Source organism: Pleurodeles waltl, chromosome 6 (genome assembly GCF_031143425.1).
Source record: "Pleurodeles waltl isolate 20211129_DDA chromosome 6, aPleWal1.hap1.20221129, whole genome shotgun sequence".
Classification (NCBI taxonomy): Eukaryota; Metazoa; Chordata; class Amphibia; order Caudata; family Salamandridae; genus Pleurodeles; species Pleurodeles waltl.
Window position 1 is genome coordinate 1577421539 of NC_090445.1, and position 14177 is coordinate 1577435715.

General features: G+C 44.2%; 1 protein-coding gene across 2 annotated transcripts in view; it reads left to right on the top strand.

Annotated features, from left to right (window-relative positions):
• Nucleotides 1–12018: 12018 nt before the first annotated feature.
• LOC138301162 (discoidin domain-containing receptor 2-like) overlaps nucleotides 12019–14177 on the top strand; it is a 367128-nt gene continuing 364969 nt past the window's right edge. The window contains exon 1 of one of the 2 annotated variants that reach the window (XM_069241351.1): nucleotides 12019–12418. The gene's annotated coding sequence lies outside the window, so the exon portion shown is untranslated. The remainder of the gene's footprint in view (nucleotides 12419–14177) is intronic. The other variant, XM_069241350.1, reaches the window with a different exon arrangement.

The window sequence follows — 14177 nt, forward strand, 5'->3', positions numbered from 1 at the left end:
TTTCCTGCGATGCCAGATTTTTTAAAGCAATATACCTTTACATCTACTGGACTCTTCTGGTTGTGGGGATATACAGGGCTTGTAGGTTCATCAAGAACTCAAGGTACCCAGAGCCAATAAATGAGCTGCACCTTACAAAGGGTTTTCATTCTATACCACGTATACACCAATTCATTTGCTGAAATATAAACAGTGAAAAATAGGTATCAAGAAAACCCTTTTATTTCCAAAATGGGCACAAGATAAGGTGTGAGAAGCAGTGGTTATTTGCACATCTCTGAATTCCAGGGTGCCCATACAAGCATGTGAATTACAGGGCATTTCTCAAATAGACGTCTTTTTTACACAATGTCTTACATTTGGAAGGAAAAAATTTAGAGAAAGACAAGGGGCAATAACACTTGTTTGGCTATTCTGTGTTCCCCCAAGTCTCCCAATAAAAATGGTACCACACTTGCGTGGGTAGGCCTAATGCTCGCAACAGGTAACACAACATGGACACATCACATTTTTACATTGAAATTTGACGTGTTTTTTGCAAAGTCTGTAGCTGCAGATTTTGGCCTGTAGCTCAGCCGGCACCTAGGGAAACCTACCAAACCTGTGCATTTTTGAAAACTAGACATCTAGGGGAATCCAGGATGGGGTGACTTGTGGGGCTCCCACCAGGTTCTGTTACCCAGAATCCTTTGCAAACCTCAAAGTTTGGCCATAAAAACACCTTTTCCTCATTTTGGTGACAGAAAGTTCTGGAATCTGAGAGGAGCCACAAATTTCCTTTCACCCAACATTCCCCCAAGTCTCCTGATAAAAGTAGTACCTCACTCGTGTGGGTAGGCCTAGCGCCCGCAACAGGAGATGCCCCAAAACACAACGTGGATACATCACATTTCTAGCTGTGGATTTTGGCCTCTAGCTCAGCAGGCACCTAAGGAAACCTACCAAACCTGTGCATTTTTTAAAAGTAGACACCTAGGGAAATCCAAGATGGGGTGAATTGTGTGGCTCTCACCCAGAACCTCAACATTTGGCCCAAAAACACTTTTTCCTTACATTTCGGTGACAGAAAGTTCTGTAAGAGGAGCCACAAATTTCCTTACACCCAGCGTTCCCCCAAGTCTCCAGATAAAAATGGTACCTCACTTGTGTGGGTAGGCCTAGAGCCCGCTACAGGAAATGCCCCAAAACACAACATGTCCACATCACATTTTCCCAAAGAAAACAGAGCTGTTTTTTGCAAAGTGCCAAGCTGTGGATTTTCCTTCCACCCAGTGTTCCCCCAAGTCTCCTGATAAAAATGGTAGTCCACTTGTGTGGGTGGCCCAGGTGCCGGCAACAGAAAAAGGCCAACAACCTGTAGAGACTGAGGGGATAGCACAGGGAGTTGATAAGCACATATTTTTATTTTATGCATCTTTAGGCTGACCGCTTTGGGGACCCACACAAGCGAGGAATCATTTTACTTGGGAGACTGAGGGGAATGCTGAGTGGCAGGAAATGTGTGCCAGAGCGGTGATCCTACAAAGAAAAGTGAGGAAATATGCTTTTTTAAGAAAATCTTTAGGTTTGCAGAGGAGAATGGGTAAGAAAATGTTGGAGGATTTACGCAAGCCACACCTCCCTGGACTCCTTGGTATTCTAGTTTAAAAAAATGTCTGGGTTTGGTAGGTTTCCCTAGATGAAGGCCGCACCCAGGACCAAAAACATAGGTGCCCCTGCCCAAACACAGGTAGTTTTCTCATAGATCATTTTGATGTATCCACGAACACCTGTAATGTTTCAAACACTAAAATTGTGAAAAGAAATGCACTTAGGTTATGTTAAAAAGACCCCTCACCCACCAACCAGGGTGGTATGCTTCATCATCGGGGTCCCACCCGAGACACCTAGCGTTACACTGGTGTGCTGCGACGCCTGATTACAGCGGAGCAGGTTTTGTCATTTTGCCACACATGCTGGTTGAATATGGCACGAGGGTGAGTGATGGTGCTGTAGATCAAATTTTATTAACAAGAGATTTCACAAAAGTGAAATACACTGTTATTAACTGAAAGGCGAAAAAACTGAACCAATGACTCACAGCTTGTGAGCTGTAAAGCCGCGTCAGGGCACCAACCACTTTACAGTCCATTCACACACCTTTCATACATGACATGCAGAGGACCATTCACCCCACCAGCCGCAGGCCCAGCACATTACAACACTTGCATCAACAGACAGCACCATTCAAGGGCCCATCACTTTCATACACCCAAATGCCTGATACAGCAATTACACCAGCTGATGGGAGTGTGTGGACTGGTGTTTGGCTGGCACCGCCATGCACACTGACAGCCAAGCGCCACCCAACAACACACGCCGCCAGCCAAATGCCACCCCACACACACCGCTAGCCAAGCACCACTCCACGCATACCGCCAGACAAGCGCCAGTCCGTGCACACCGCCCTCACTTTTTTTGTTTTGAAACAACAAAGAAACCACTAATTATAAATAAGTACAAAACTGCAAACACAAAAGCTCTAACTGAATACATGACAGTAATGCCAACTGTGAAGCTGAACATATGAAAATATGAAACAGCAGTTTACGCTCACGGTATTTCACAATAATTCTTCTGTGTGTGGTAGCTCCTGAAACAGCCACCCATACACAGCCCAGGCTTTGAAGGGCAATTAGGCCAGTACATCCTAGTCTCCTTCCTGATACGAGCACAAACTCTACATCTCTTAGCAATAAAGTCTTTTTTGGCTGTGGGAGGAATGTGCTCAGAAAATTGACGATCTTTCAATTTAGCCACATCCTCCACCACTGCTTCTCTAGGAACTCTTGCCTGTTCCAGCACAACAAGGCTTGCTATGACAGACTCCTGAAATTTCACGAATGTCATCCTTGACTCTGGAGAACTATTCTTGAACACAACAAAAGCATTAAAAGTTGCCAAGTGGAACAGGTTAACCGCTAATTTCTTATACCAAACATAAGCCTTATGAGCAGCAGTGTAAGGTTCCAACCTCTAATCTACTCTATCAACACCACCCTTGTGCTTATTGTAGTCTAAAATGCACACAGGGTTTGCACACTTCAGCAACGTGACCCCAAACAGACACAGGTGAAGTACTCTCATCATGGATGGTAGTTAGGATGTACACATCCCTCCTGTCTACAAATTTCAGAGCTAGCAGCTCATCATTCCACAAGGCACTGCACTGTCCCTTCTCAAGTTTTTTACAGACAAGCTCTCTTGGATAGCCTTTCCGATTAGAGTGGATTGTGCCACAAGCAAAAGTGTCTCCTCTGAACAATTCCTTGAATAACTGAACTCCAGTGTAGAAGTTATCTACATTTAAATGGTGACCTTGGTTAAACAGTCGTCTACCAAGTTCCCACACAATTTTCTCACTAGCTCCAAAAGTGGGCGGACAACCAGGGGGGTCAATACCAGAATCCCTACCAGTGTAGACCAGGACATTATAAACATATCCTGTACTACTTTCAGACAGCATATACAATTTAATTCCAAACTGTGCCCTCTTGCTACGAATGTACTGCCTAAAAACCAAACGACCCTTGAACAGGACCAAAGACTCATCTACAGATATTTCTTTGCCTGGAACATAGATCTCTGAAAACTGATCTACAAAATGATCAAGGACAAGTCTAATCTTAAAAAGACAGTCTGAATCAGGGTGATCTTGTTGAAAGTCTTAAGCATTATCAACAAAATGCAACATCCGAAGAAGAAGCTCATACCGGTTAAGAATCATAAATATAGTAGTTTCCATCAAGGGAGCAGTAGACCAATACAAAGACAGTGATGGCTTCCTTATCGGCCCTATCAAAAAAGTTAAACCCAAGAACTTTTTCAACTCTTCCATATTTGTGGGAATCCACCGGCTAGCTCTAGAGTGTGGCCTAAGTCTGGCAGCGTTGTCCCTCAAATACTGCTCTGCATACAAATTAGTCTACTCAGCAATCTCTTCCAAAAATACATTGTACATAAACAACTCAAAGAAGTTGACAGGCAAAAAGTTTTCCGCATTTACTCTACACCCTGGGAAACCAGTAAAGGCAGGCAACTGTGGCTGCTCCAAGTTTGGTGCAACCCAGGTGTCAGGTCTTCCATTGGGAAGCCTTTTAGCCGCTGGCTACTGCACAATTGGCACAACAGTGTCCTCCTCTAAAACAGGCACTTCACCAGCCCTGAGAGTGGCTTCATTATCAGATGATTCCTCTCTGACAGAAAATTCACTTCCAGAATGTTGCACTTCCTCCTCTGCCTCAGATGCAGAGTCAGTCTCATAATCATGGTCAGAAGACGACTCAAAAAGCACACCAACAACCTGCTGAGCGGTCATCCTACGACTAGCCATGATCCTTCCTACAAAAAGTAACTGGACAAATGCTCCACCAACAACCAGCACTGTGTAAGATAAGAAATAAACAAAGTGTGGCTTTATCACTAAGAGTTATAAACTCAAAAACTATACCGCTCACTTGCCTGAAAAAGCTAGACTTACCAGCAACTACTCTGCATGGCCACAGTAATCACCAATGATATCCCACTAAAAAGAAAAAAGAAAAGCTAACTAGACAAAAGACAACACAAATATCATTGTGCATTAATCTAAGGAAAATGTCACACACAATCCTGCATGTAGTACACCACTTACAAACATGTCATTCATGCATGGCAATGATACTCCTTTGGAGTAAATTTATTTACTGACCTAAATCATACAACTACGCAAACTACAGGACAACCACTGCCAAAACCACAACAAGCCACAGCAAAGGAAGCAAAAGCTTTGAACTAGAACAAAAAGGAGAAAGAAACTTTTATAATCACAAATACTTTGCCAGTGGACAAACACCCCACCATCAAACATTTCTAACTTTTCACCGGTGTCTAGTGTTCTCTGCCCCCCTTGGAGGCAGATGGGCCTAAAAATTAGGCCATGGCATAGAATATATTACCCCCTTTGCTGGCCATCCCCCCACACACAAAGCACACACACACACATGATCCCTGGCGCTAAGTGGATTCCGCCCCCCTTCGGGGCAGATGCGCATAAAATAAATCGGCCGATCTGCCCCCAATGGGAGCAGAACTACCCAAAAGTGCTTTGCCCCCTTTGGGGGGTGACCCTTGCCAAAGTGGGCACCTCCCAACACAAAAAAAACAAAGGAAAGAAAATAAAATCCTTGGCGTCTTTATGGCTTCTTCCCTCCCCCCCCCGGGGGCAGATGGGCCTAAACAAAATAGGCCAATCTGCCCCCAAGGGAGACAGAAATGGCATAGAGTATATTACCCCCTGAGGGGGGCGACCCTTGCCCAAGAGGCCACCCCCCACACAAAGCACACACACATGATCCCTGGTGCTAAGTGGATTCTGCCCCCCCTTGGGGGCAGATGAGCCTAAAAAAAATAGGCTGGGGCAGAACTACCCAACAGTGCTTTGCCCCCTTTGGGGGGTGACCCTTGCCAAAGGGGGCTTCACTCAAACACAAAAAAAACAAAGGAAAGAAAAAAAATCCCTGGTGTATTCATGGCTTCTGCCCCCCTTGGGGGCAGGTGGGGCTAAAAAAAATAGACCTAGAATACAATGCCCCCTTTGAGGGGCAACCCTTGCCCAAGGGGCCACCCCCCACACAAAGCACACACACACATGATCCCTTGCCCTAAGTGGATTCTGCCCCCCTTGGGGGCAGATGGACCTAAAGAAAATAGGCCGGGCAGAACTGCCCAATAGTGCTTTCTGCCCCTTGGGGGTGACCCTTACCCAAAGGGCCACCCCGCCTCCCAAAAAAACCCACACACAAACAATCCCTGGTTTCTTGTGGCTTCTGCCCCCCTTGGGGGCGGATCGGCCTAAAAATAAAAGGCTGAGCTGGCCCCAGGGGGGGCTGAAATGGCGATAATTACATTGGCCCCCCAAGGGGAGCGAACCTTGCCCAAGGGGTCACTCCTCCACACTGTAAACACACCCAAACAAATCCCTGGTGTCTAGTGGGCATTCCTGCTGATGCGATCGGGCAGCAGGAATGCTGAAAGAGACATAGAGGGAAAGGAAAACCCTTTCCTTTCCCCCGATGCCTTTTTTTTAGCAATTCCCCCGGCCCAAAGGAAAAATGTACCTCCTGACGTCATTTGAGGGGGCAGGGTGGAAGGGGAAGTGATTCACCCTTTCAACCCTGACATGGGGGGTTAGGGGGCAGCCCTCAGGTGGAGTGATTCACCCCAGGGCCGGTCCCAGGACGTAATGGTTACATCCGCGGCGCGTCAGCGCCGCTCCACCAGATGTAACCATTACGACCGGGGCGGGAAGGAGTTAAAATTGGATGTTTAATGTTTATTGTTTTCTAATATGTTCTATCTGTTCTAGAGAAGGGTGTCAGCCTCTGCTTGGAGACTTACTCGCTTTACAGGGCATCTTCTCCAATGTAATAGCTCAATATAGGGTGACATCAATCAGGTGCCTGGTGTGATCCTCAGTGTATTCTGTTTCAGCTTTTTGTGGTGGTTATTTTCAGTTATTGCAGCACCTATTCAGTTGGATTGGTGCTTAAGCAAAACGTGATAGTTATCTTATGTTACTGTAGTTTGAGTGCCCATTTCATTTTTATATTACTGTTATTAGTTTTCCAAAAGTAAGAAAGTGGACCAAGATAGTCATCATTTGTGGAGCAGATCTGGGGTCCATCTCTTGGTATAACTATGTGATAACACTCTATTCACATAAGGGTTCACTAGTAAATCTGTTCAGTAAAATATATTCGGGACAGCAGGACAGGTACCATGTAGAGTTCAACAGTTGCAGAATTTTGGAGACATCTAAATCATATGGAAAGTTTACATCTCCTTCCTCATTATCTCTTCTTAAGAACTTGCCAGGCCAGTATATGATTTCCACAGGCCCCATATCTTGTTACATTTTTTGAACACCTCCAACAATTGTAAATATATCTTTCAGCAGCCATGCACCACTGCATATCCTTTTTCCGGTCTTCGATCCAAGGGGGTCCTGTAGCCTCCAGAATTGTGCTGTTATGTCTTACAACCATCACAACCAGATTACACAACAATTTCATATACTTAGATGAAGTAAATGAGTTTGTTACTCCACACACCATCCCCGAAAACCACAGAGTGTGAAGGGAGAGCCCACATAGCAGCTCCACCAGTGAGAGTTCAGATTTTATCCTGCCAAATGTAATCATCTGGGTGCTTCAACAATATACTCTATCAAGAATCTTGATTTGGACCAGCATAAAATCAGCATGATGGCCACCTCCCTTGTAGCTTGTCCTGCCTCCTACCACTCCGAATTTACAATTTCACCGGAATCGGTCACCAATTTTCCCCTTAGAGTCTCCAAGGTATCCAGTGTATTATGTTTTTACATATGTAGGATATTTGGGAAGTGGGTCTGACAATACACTACCTTTCAGTGGTGAGTTGTCTTCAAATTGGGCATCCATCAGTGTGTGAACAGCTAGAGCATGCCTCAGCTGTAAATATCGTAATGTCTCAGTGTCCATTGGGTTATGTTCTATTTTGCGATATTGAAAAGGCACCATCTTGCTCAGTCCCAGACATCTCGAGATTACTAATTCCAGTGTGGTCCCACCTGTAAAACCCCTTCGGTTGCCCAGGTTCTCAAATAGGTCATTTTCCCGTAAGTGTTTGGGTTTCATAAGGGTGTGTTTCTAGCCTAAGCAGGTGTTTGAATCTCTACAGGCACTCTTCACTATAAAAGTGTGTACAGGCTTCTTGGGGTTGTTTATACAGTACAGAGCCGGTAGAATATTTTATGGTCCTATCACATCAGTATTATTTCCTAAGAAAAGATTCATCTGGAGGCCAAAAGACCCACTCGCTTGCCACTACTAATTGTGCCACCCAGTAGTATTTGCGTATGTAAGGAAGAGCTATACAATTCTCATACACTCTCCATGTCCTTTCAAACGCAGTAGAGTGTATTTTGTACACTATATAGATACTTCAGCAGTGCCATTATCTTATAATGGACCTCATGGCCCAGCATAGAAAGTGGTAGCGTTCTCTTGTACCAGAGTTCCTCTCAAAACCTGCCCCAGTCTCTGTACGGTTTCTGAGTGAAAAAGTTGTTTTTATTGCAGGTAGCATGCACTGCTAGGTTTTTAAAGCCAATCTGGTCAATAGTACGTAGATAACATGCCTCTTCTCCTGGTGGGTAGCAGATAGAGCACCGATGTGTGCCAATTAATATCTAAGCCAGAATATTCCCCAAAAATCCAAAACATCTGGAATAACATATTTATAGAGATGTCATGCTCAGCAATCCAGAGCAGGATATGATCGGCATAGTGTGATATTCCCTTAACCCACCATCATCCCATTTTATGCCTTTGACAAGAACATATTTCCTGACCTAACATGCCAGGGGTTCTATAGCCAGAACGAATATTATATGAGACAGTCAGCACCCCTGCCTTGTATCCTTCTCTAGTATTAAGTCATTGGATAGAGCACTATTTTGAGTCCTCATGTAGGGGATGGATCCATGACCAGTGCAAGAAGGGGAATCCGGCCAGATCCTGGAACAGACTGTTATTACTCAACCAGATCCAGGATCAGCCCCAGTAAACTATGTTGAATTTGGCCAGGTGTTATTTGCCTGCACTGGAACATATTGAACTGTATCTGCACTTTCTTCTGCTTTGTGTATGAGCAGCAACATACAGGGGTGATGGAAGTCTCTTGCTTTCAGGTGGGTCTTAAACAAACTGCTCACTTCTGGATTCTCAGCTGGTTATATCCTTTGTTAGAAGAGATCTTGAAAAAACATTTGCCATCATTGAGATGTATTCAATAAGCCTCAACCACGTTTATCTCTGTTACCATTTCCTTGCCAATGTTACATTTATAACACCATTGCACCCCTGCGATTACTTCTACTACTGTCTGCTCACCAGCATCTATTTATAATTTATTTTACAGTTGTTACAATACCTTCTCCTCGTAATGACTGTTTCCTCATAAACAAAGCTTATTCGCACACCCTATCACTAAACAATTATACTATTTATCTGTTATGTTAATTTACTTTCAATTGAATTATTTGTAACTGATTTAAAATAAAATAAATAGTATACCCTACATTTACTCTAGTTCTAATCCGAGCTCTAATCCTAACCTATACTAAATATTTAATTATAATTTAATGTAAAGCTTTTTAAATTGGTGTGATTTTCCTCAGCTTTAAAACCATTACTTAGCAGTAGAAATACATGTATTAATTAAATTAATATAAAATAAACTAACATAATTAAGCAACATTTATTCTCACTCTAATGCATACCCATACCCCAATGTGAGCTTTCATTCCAACCAATGTGAAGTGTACAAATTCAAAGTTAATTTTACACTATATGGTACTATTACCCTAATAATAATTTTAATGATCTCTCTAACACTACAATTGTTTAATGTTTAATTGTATCAAATAAATTACATGTATTTACATGAACTTAATTTGAATGACTTTAACTTGGTTTAAAAATAAAACCCCTGCTGAAACCCTAATGTTATTACTGACCTATTTACCAATCCAAACTCCAACTATGTTAAATATTCTTTTGTAAAGGTTATTAATTTAATAACTGTAATGGGCGTTAAATAATGCTTTAAATATAGTACCGTTGCCCCAAGCCATATAATATTCCTAACCTTAAACCACACCAATGGTAAAGAATTTAGGATGCATGTAATGTCAGAAAAGTACAAAGTTTTGTATAGAAGTAGCTGTGTAGAGGTTGTGATCACAGGGAGCGCAGGTACTGAGGAGACAATGCCAGGTGAGGTAATGGTCTTGAGAGCCAGTAGTGTTGAGATACTGGTCAGAAGAGGAAATGTTATAGAGGTATAGACATGTCCCCCACCATTGATGGCTGCAGTGATATAATTCGTGGATGGTGTGACATGCCTACCTCTGCAAATTGCCTTACAAGGGAGTCTCATAGTGACAGCGAAGTGCCCCTCATCTGGCAGTTTGAGTTTCTCTATTATTACGATCCATGAGATTTATCGAATGGTGCACCACATCTGCTCAATGACTCCTTCTAAGGGTGTAACTATCAATAGTGCAGCAGGTGTAGTGGACTCAGGTTGTCAGTAAGCCACTTGATCCCATTCACTGATTGTTTCTTACTATAAAAATCTTTAAATTGGGTCCCAAATTCTTGCTTTCCTTAGGGTCCCAACACTATTGCTGTCATTTACTCCTGCTTTCTCTAACTTCTTGTTGCATGTACTCTCATGTGTGATGTGTAGTTGTTTGGTATCGCACAGCTAAGGGCCTTAGGCGGCCATTTTGATCAATAGCTCTTATTAATTCATAGGATCTTATCAACTTCATTGCCGCTAAAACTCAGAGCAAAGTTGGTCAGTTCTAATTTCTTGGTGATGTAATAGTTCCAATTCAGGTTGCTGTGGGGAAAATGTTGGGGGTGACACTCTTTTCTCCTTGTTATATTTTGCTCTTCATAATCAGTACTGTCACCTGTGTTGGAAAAGGCCATGGAGATGTTGTTAATCTTTTCTCCAGCGCCATGCTGGAGTCGAATGTTTGGTTTCCTTTACCACTGGCACTCAGTCGGTGAATTGCGCTTCCTAGCCCTTTTGTGAGAAGGAGGGGGACTGGAGGAGGGCTTTTCCTTTAGTATTACCTTCATTTATGTTGTTCTACATTCTTGGTGATCTTCTGAGTACAGGTGGTCTTTGGGATGCAACGCGGGGATCCCATTCTTGTTTCCTTGTTGTTGTAATCAGCGTTTTTTTGGGAAATACAATAAAATACAAGCTTCATTGAATAAATAACAAGTGTCTTACATCCTCTGTTAACTCCTCAGGAGTAACTGTCACCATTAGGGGGTTTACGCCTAGGATCACAGTTGAAAAAAGTCAAAGTGCACCAGGGAAAAGGGGGCGACAGCAGAGTCCGTAACAAAGAAAATAGGAAAAGCTGCGGGCCACACTTAGAATACCTAACGTAAATAACTACTATACACATAACCCTCGGGTCACGGGCACACGTGATTTCTTAAAAGCGATAGGACATATTTTAAGGCGTATGCATTGTCCAGGGCTAGCTACCACCTTCCAAGGGGTCCCCTGGGAAAGTAAGCATTTTATTTATTTGACCTCTGTCTATTTCACTTTGATATACACCGCTCTCCCTCTTTGTCTGCACCTCTTACTCTGCCTCTCGCTCTCCCTACCCAGTGTCATTTTATAGTTCCGTATAGTTTAGGATTGTGTGGGGCTAAATACGTAATCAATTTCTTGTTGTTCTGGACAGGGGACTTAATATATGTCTTACCCAGAGACCCCAAAATCCATAAAATGACACTGCACACAGCACTCAAGAACAAATGAGAAAAGAGGCCGGGTTCACAGTTCACACTGCCGCATTATCCGTGAAGCGCTTTATTTATTTATGGGGGTGAGCACGTTCGTGGTATCACACGTGCGAGCTTGAAGCCACAGGGACACCGCGTGGCCAAACCGTGAATGATGTTACAATGTATCTCAAAATCAGGCTTATTCCATCAAACAAAGCAACATTCTAGAATACCTACTGCTGATAATTGTTGCAGGAGTGGGTAAAACTGTTTCCTTATTCCGTTGAGGTGTTAGCTGCCTGGCTTTCACGATCTGTAATTAACGTGGCTTGTGGCATTGGCCATTTCAGAAGCAACATTTTTTAGGAATCTACATTGTTTCACTGTGATGTTCATATGCAAACTGGAAAACACCGGAACGAGTTATTTTTAAAAAAAATCCAATACAATTGCATATTGGCGTGAAGAAGTCTACATCTATCTCTCATGTGTTACACGTGAAAGCACGTGCCTTCTGTCATTGAGGTCGCGCGTGATGGTGACTGTAACTTTAAGAGCCCCCTCCCCCGCTCCTCTCTACTCGGTGCATTCCCTCCTACTTTTCCCCTCCCTGCAGGAAGGAGGGATGTGATGCAGAAACCATCATCACTCTGGGAAAGTTTGGAGAAGTTTTGGATTGCTGCGGGAGAGGCGGGCCGGAGCCAGAAATTGGGACAAAGGGCCTGAAATTAACCAGGAAATCAAGCTTTAGCTCGGGAGGGGCTCGCAGCGGCGGAGTAGAGATCTCCTGGGGTCCTCTACGGGCAGGGGGCGGGACAAGGGCGCCCCCCACACGCACTATCATATTCGCTTGGAAAGTGCGAGGAAACACGGGACCCAGAAGTCCCAATCGGCCGTTTACCGGGCGCAGGGACACCCTACGAGCAATCCCTTCTCATGCGCTCTTCTGAGATGCGGCTTTCCTAGGTGGCTGCTGTGCGCCTCGAAGCCTTGGAAAGTGGATGTGCGGCATTTCTGGAAATCAAACAAGAGAGGTACGACGCGTTATTCTCTTTCACGTGGCACTCTGATGTAGCTTATGTTTTTCATTTGTTTGTTTCAAACAAAGAAATATCGAAGATCTAATTTTTTGTCTTTCATTCTAATTTCCAGATTTGCTTGTAGAAGATTTAGGACAATGTTCTTTCTACTGCTTCTGGGATTTGTTGTTTATCTGCAGTGTTTCATATTGCATTGTGGTTTGTGTCAGATTTACTTCACTGCACTGTGCCTTGTTACCAATGTACTCCATAGCTATGTGAATTATGTACTTCGCTGCTGTGTGTCTACTCTGCTTCAGTGCAGTATATGCAGTGTGCCCGAAGGACTTGGCTGCAGTGTGCTCAGCCCGACACTTTTCACTGCAGTGCTCTGTACTCTCACTTTCTGCCTGATGTATTACACTGCAGTAGGCTTGCTTTGTTTGACTTTTTATGTATGCTTCCTTGCGGGTGAGCCCCTCTTCAGTGTACTCAGTGCCGGTGCTGTGTGTTTTTTACAATCACTGAGCTCTGTGGCTAATATCACTTGACTGTGCAGTGCGCTTGAGATACCTCACTCCAGTGCACTTTCTGTCTCGTGTACTGTATGGCAGCGTGTCATTCTTTGTCTCCACTGCAGTGTGCTCAGTCCCAATGCTCCTCACTGCTGCATGCTTTAGTCTGCACTGTCCTCTGTGCCTAATGTAACTACGTTGTGCAAGGCGCTTGAGGTACCGCACTCCAGTGCGCTTTGTGTCTAGTGTACTTTATGACAGTGCGTCATTCATTCTCTTTGTCTTCACTGCAGTGTGCTTAGTCCCGATGCTCTTCACTGCAGTGGGTTTTGCTGCACTGTGCTCTGTGGCCTTTGTCACTACGCTGTGCAATGCGCATAAGGTACCTCTCTCCAGTGGATTTTGTGTCTGGTGCACTTTATGCCAGTTTGCCATTCTTTGTCTCCACTGCAATGTGCTAATTTCTGACGTTCTTCACTGCAGTGTGTGTTATGCTGCACTGTGCCTAATGTCACTACATTGTGCAAAGCACTTGAGGTAATTCACTTGAGTGGACTTTGTGTGAGGTATATTTTATGGAAGTGTGCCATTCACTCTCTTTGTCTCCACTGCAGTGTGCTCAGTCCAGATGGTTTCAGTGCAGTGTGTTTTGTGCTGCACTGCAGTGTCCTCTGTTCCTAACGTCACTATACTGTACATTGTGCTTGAGGTACCTCACTCTAGTGGACTTTGTCTGATGGCAGTGTGTCATTCATTCCTTTAGTCTCCACTGCAGAGTGCCCAGTCCCTATGCGCTTCACTGGAGTGTGTTTTGCACTGCAGTGTCCTCTGTACCTAATGTCACTGCTTTGTGCCATGCGCAAGAGGTTTCTCACTCCCAGTGCACTTTTTGCCTGGTGTACTTTATGGCAGTGTATCATTCATTCTCTTTGTCTCCTCTGCAGTGTGCTCAGCTCAGCTGCTCTTCAGTGCAGTGTGTTTTTTTGCTGCACTGTGCTCTGTGCCTAATGCCACTACGCTGTGTGAGGCGCTTGAGGTACCTCACTCCAGTGCACTTTGTGGCTGGTGTACTGCATGGCAGTGTGCCATTCTTTGTCTACACTGCAGCGTGCTCAGTCCCGATGTTCTTCACTGCTGCATGCTTTGTGCTGCACTGTGCTCAGTGCCTAATGTCACTAATGTGCAAGGCGCTTGAGGTGCCTCACTCCAGTGCACTCTGGGCCTGGTTTACTTTATGGCAGTGTGTCATTCTTTGTCTC